The sequence below is a fragment of the Impatiens glandulifera genome, chromosome 8 (assembly GCF_907164915.1).
Source record: "Impatiens glandulifera chromosome 8, dImpGla2.1, whole genome shotgun sequence".
NCBI classification, from domain to species: domain Eukaryota; kingdom Viridiplantae; phylum Streptophyta; class Magnoliopsida; order Ericales; family Balsaminaceae; genus Impatiens; species Impatiens glandulifera.
In genome coordinates this window covers 27,831,163-27,837,162 of record NC_061869.1, presented here as the reverse complement: position 1 = coordinate 27,837,162, position 6,000 = coordinate 27,831,163, and positions in this window count along the sequence as shown.

Here is a 6,000-nt window from a genome sequence, read left to right as displayed (position 1 = left end):
TTTCGCGAAGTGAATTTGGATTTTGTATAAATACTCAGATTTTTTTTCATTTCCTTCATTTCCTTTCTCTCTCTTCTCTCTCTACTCTTGTTCTCTCTTTGACGGCGACTGCTACGGCAACGACGACGGCGGGGAACACATCATACAGATAAGAAAACTCTAACCCTAAATTGATTTATCTTTATTTCAAACTCTAACCATAAATCGATTTATCTTCATTTGAAAACCCTAACCCTAAATAGATTTATCTTCATTTGAAAACCCTAAATCAATTTATATTTATCTTCAAAATCAATTTAAGTTGTTATTATTGTTCATATTGGTTAATATTGGTTTAACTATCGTTGTTCATATTGTCGATGATGACATTTGCAGATAATCTCATCGATATGGGTTCTGTTTCAGGGAAGATTCACTTATCGTTTCGCATTTCGTTAAGTGCTTCGCGTTTCTTTAAGTGTTTCGCGTTACGCGAAGCGGCGCAGTCGGCACGCGAAACGGCACAGTCGGCACTCATAACTTCTTATTTGTACCTTTTAATAATAATTTATGACATTCTGTTCTGTTTAACTGATGACAAATTTGTATTTATTTGGTTAAATTTTCAAAGAAGATTCAATTTTTTTTTACTATTATTGTAATATTGAATTTTTTATTGTATTTTTTTTTGTTATAATTTTAAAATAAAATCAATTTCAACGTTAATTATCTTTATTTACCTTTTGCTTCTTTTTTCAAGATAAAAAAAAATTCTTTAATAATGTTAAGATAAGGTAAGAAAGACAAATAGGACTAAATATGAGCAGATGACAGATTCTTTAATCAAACAAAACAAAGGAAAAATCATTCTATATAACAATAGTGTTAGGATCTAGGTAGTCGCTGGAGGACCGGGGGTTGGACCGGTTAGCGGTTCTTACTCGTAAGGTGGTGGTTAATCCGGTTAGAGATTAATACCAGGGTTTCAATACTACACAACCTGTCACAAATCCTTGAACTAGGTTCAAGCGCGGAAGAGATTTGCTTTCAGGTTGAAGCGGCACACTTGTATGATAGAAAGAATCGGTTTTATATGATGGAGGTTTGAGATTTGATGGGTCGGCTTCGGTAATCTGGAGATTCGGCTTGGATGGAGTTAAGTCGGTTATAGTGGTACGGATCGGTTAGATAATGAAACCGGCAGACAGTAAATAACAAGACAGATTTTATGGATGTTCGGAGATAAAACTCCTACGTCACCCCTTCCTCTCGAAACCGCGAGAAGGATATTCACTAAGGAATACAAGTACAATCCGATCGAGACTTATTTCCTGCTCGATAACACTCTTACAATTTGCACCGAAATTGTAAAACACACACTTTAACTTAGCACTTAGGCTTTCTTAAAACAGTCTTATCACTTGTGGAGTAAATGCTCTTAGAATTTCTCACTTGCTTCACTGTATCTTACTTGTCCCGCATTTACTCTTCTTCAACTGCCCCTTTTATAGGTGAAATATGCCAACGGTCATATTTCACTGCCTTGAATCTGATTGGCTGAGCATAGGTGCAGTGATTCAGTGTTTCAGAGATTCAGATCTGCGGTCGTTTCCTCAGACCTGATGGTCAGCCTCAGACCTGGCATTCTGTCTCAGACCTGGCGGTCTGTTCTTCCGGTATGTAAGACAAACCTGCTAGGTTTGTCTTTTACTCAATGTAGGCACTGTCTGTTGGACAGTTGTCTGTACTTGGAAGATCTTCTTTCTGACTTATCCCGAAGTGGAAAGATCCGGTAGTACTGTCTTCTGCAGCCTGCAGACTTTCCTCAGACTTGTATGGATATGGAAGTGTTCAGTCTGTTCCTTTGGTATCATTCTCAACAGATACCCGAATTGTCTTCTTGTATTGGTCGGTCATTTGACTTAACCGGATGGCTTTCGGTATGGATGATATAACCGGACATCTTCCGGTTATTCCTCTGCCTTGTGACTGATCGGTTGTTTGATGATTCCGGTTTTAAGCTTTGGCCGATCCCTTCTTTGTGCGGTCACGTTCCAAGTATTCTTGGTCGGTTTACTAGCTTCACCGGTTAGAGTTCTTTAGCCGGTTCTTTTGTTTGTCCGGTCCGGTTCTTTTTGTTCCTGCATGGAAGGTTTAAGTTAGGTTTATTTGAACCGGTCTGATTTTATCTAACAATTTCTCCCTTTTTGATTATTTTATTTAAAATTATCAAAATCATGTAAGTTTGCAACCGTAGGCCGGTTGTTTTATTTGTCCGGATTTTTGAAACTGACTTAGGAGAATTTTTCGAAAAATTTTGAGAAAAATTTTGGAAAAATCTTATCTTTTATCTTATCAATTTCTCCCTTTTTGATTATTTTATTTAAAATTATCAAAACCATGTAGAAACGCAAAAGATGGCCGGTTTAAAAAAAATAGCTTTATATATAAGATAGATAACCGAAAATAATGTAATATGTAAAAACACTAAGACAAGTAAAGGAAAGAGAGTCCCTATTCCGAGTCCGAGAAGTCATATATGCTCCGCTTTTTCTTCTTCGGTTGCGGTTGACTGGCCGTTTCGGAGACTCTTTGCCTTGTAGACCGGGTCTGCAGGTGTTCTATTTCTTCCTCTTCGTCTTGAGTAGCCTGCTGCGATGTACTCGTAATGACCGTTTCAGTGACCTCATTGAGCAGGTCGGCTATTTGAACTTTCTTTGAGGGTTCCCTCTTTCGCTTTTTCGGCGCTGAAACGGAGGAGGCCGCCTTTTTCTTCTTGTTGTCTTCTGCGAAACTTTCCAGCCTCCGTCTTTCTCTTTCCAACCGCTCAGCATCCTTCGCAGCTTGAGCGGCTGCTTTCTTAGCAAGTCCTGGGAACATGGCCTCTGACCTTCGAATCCGTTCGGCTTCCTCTTCTTCTTCGGTAAGTTGGGATGATCGCGGTGCCCCCTTCTCTTTACTTGCTTCGGCGTCCAGCGCATCCTAGACCCTCTTAGCCGCTTGGGCATCAGCCTCTACAGCCGCGGCGTCCACGTTCATCTTAACCCTCAGCAGTTCGGCAACTTGAGCGGAAAGCGCCTTGAGCTCGTCCTCGAGACCGGTGTTCTTCTTTTCAAGTTCGGATACCCGTCCGAGTGTTGTGTCGACCAGGTCATCAGCCATCGTTGTCAATCGTTATCGGTCTCTCTTTCGAGCCGGTCGAAGTTTCCCTTTAACTCGGAGGTCAAATCCTCCAAAATTACGGTTTGCTTAAAATATTTATCGCGCAGAGCCGCCTCTTCCTGTAGGTCTTCGTCCAGTTCTGAGATCCGTTCCTGATTTCTGTTCAATAGATACCTTGTGGTGTCGGCGAACTTGAATGCCGAGCCAATGATTCTTTGGGATCTCTCTTTGAATGGCTGAACCACGGAGTCTTCAAACTCTTGTATACGGCTATCAATCCGTTCTGCGATTGAGTCTTCAAACCTTTGAAGACGGCCCTCAACCCATTCCTTTGTGAAGTCTGATACGGAGACTTCCGGTTGTGAAGGAGGGGATTGCCCGGTGAGTTTAGGATCCGCTCTTTCATCGGATTCTTTTGATGCCGCATTCTCCCTTGGAGGTGTTGGATAGTGATCCGGACTTGTTTCGATCCGTGGAGCAGTATAGACCGGAATTTCTCTTTGACTGCACATTGCTTCTAGCCGGTCAATTTCTTGAATAAGGTCTCATTTGGCTTTTTCAAGCCTTTCTAACACCCGCGGTGTTAAAGTGTCTTCCGGTCCCACCTCTTTGAACTCCTCTGTAATCTTCTGGATGCGTGTGATTAGCTTCCGTAGTTGTACCTGTGGTTTTAAGAGGCAGGTTCGGTGTAATACATCTTCGATTGTGTTGGAGTTCGTGAGATTCATGATCATGTCCTCCACGTCCTTCAGTCTTCTGATGCATTCCAATTCTGTGTAATCCGGTAGGATTTGCCTATACGGTTTGTCGAACCGGTGCTCGTGCCATTCCAGGTATAACTCCTCAATCGACTCGGCTCGCTCTTTGGCGATCTTTAGGAGTTTTAGAGTTACCCTATCGGCCTCTGCTTCTTCTGCCTCCTCCTTATCTTTGTCGCCGCCTTCATCATCGACTTCTTTATCACCTTCTTCACCATACTCTTCACCACCCTCGGTGGTCTCAGGATGGGCGTTGGGACCGGCTTCATCGGCGCTCTAGGCCGAATGCTCGTCTTCATTGACCGATCTTTCGTCCTCGGTCTTCTCTGTATCGGTTCTTTCAGAGGGGGAAGTCGACTCTTCATCCTCCGTCTGCTGCGGAGGTTCCGAGAAAGTTACTTTCTTTTTTCCTTTGCTTTCGTCCTTTGCTTTGGCTGGGGCCGCTTTCTTGTCGGCTTTCTTCTTTCGGCCACTTGTGGAACCGGGGGCCGTCTGCTTCCTTTCTAAGAATTGTTTCGATCTGATGAGGCATCTATTTGCGACGATGACGCCGGGACCGATGTTGAGATTGTGGTGAAGGAAGATCTTACCGAGAGGAACGGCGTATCCCCATGACCGGTTTGAGTCCGGTTTCACCATATCCATTAAGTTGTTGAACACCGCTTTTGCCCAGTTGACCTTTGTTCCCTCTATCAGACCGATCAGCATCCTGATTTTGTCCCTTGTTAGGCTGCTATAGTTTCCTCCCCTTGCCAGAATCGCCCTTGCGAAGATATCACAGATTGGAATATACTCCGGCTTCAACGTTGATTTGCTGCCGGAGACCTTTATCGGCTCCTTTGTTGCTGATAGTATCTGGCATGCCGCCTCAAAAGTCTTGATCTCGATGTTCGCCGTTGCATCCTGGCCGGTTGATGGAAGGAGCAGGCTTTCTGCTACCGATGCCTCGGTGAGCTCTATTTCAGTACCGCATACAGTTCCGGTGATTTTGTCATCGGAGATAGTTGCGGTCTTGAAAAATTCCTCGACCGCATCTTTGTAGAGAACATGAGGACCGCCAAGAAAATATTCCAGACCGGTTTTGACTACCCGGTCAATAACCTCATTTGCCTCGGACGTACCTTTCAGTCGGATTTCCTCGAAATCCACCTGAGATAGGTGCTTAAACAAAGCCGAATCGCGCCCCATCTTAGAAATTTTGAGAGAGTTTGAGAAATAACCGCTTCAGAGAGTTAGAGAGCTTAGAGAGAGAAAGCAGATTCGCGTGGGAATGAAATAAAATGACCGAGAGTTCCTTTTATAGATGCGGTTTGGAAGCCCAACCGTCCCATCAACATTGGGCGGGAGTTTTCCCTCCAAGTTGAAAGGAGTGGCAAACCATGGGCGGGAGCGAAATAGGCGCCAAACCATGGGCGGTAAACCGGGGGGCGGGAGTTTTGGGCGGGAAATTTCCCTCCAAAACTTTTGCTTACGCCATTGATGACGCACTCTTCTTTTTTAGACTGATTGATACTCCGGTTTCTAAATGTAACCGGTTATTTAGAGTGAGCAGAGTTCTTCCAAGAGTTTAAGCGGTTTTGAAGCCGGATAGGAACGCGGTTGTTTTGATAATGTTCATCAGTTACTTAGATATTTTAGATGTTAAGAAAACTCGGTCATTTAAACTGAAATGAGACTGAATTCAAGAAATATTGCAGAAGACCGACAGATAAATCGGTATTGAAATAGGCATACATAAACAGTGGAAAAGTACAGTCTATGGAAGAAACATTTTGGAAATCCTTTCCTCCACCGAATCCTTGTCAAGGATGTTTGATGAGGAGGCCGGTGTGCCCGGTCCAAACTCTGGTCGGTATGTGAGAATTAGTTTGCTGATGTGAGGTGCAAAACCAAGACCTTTCTTGGTTATTACCATGGATTTCAGGCGTTGGAAGATGACCGTGGATCAATTGATGGCCTTGTTGCTAAAGATGTTGGTCATCATGTTGTAGGTATTCTTTGAATACCGCTGATTAGGGGACTGACAAAGAATGGACCGAGTGACGATCTCAAGAAGAAGTTGAGCATGTCTCCCCAAAATATTTTTGGGCCCATGGTCTTC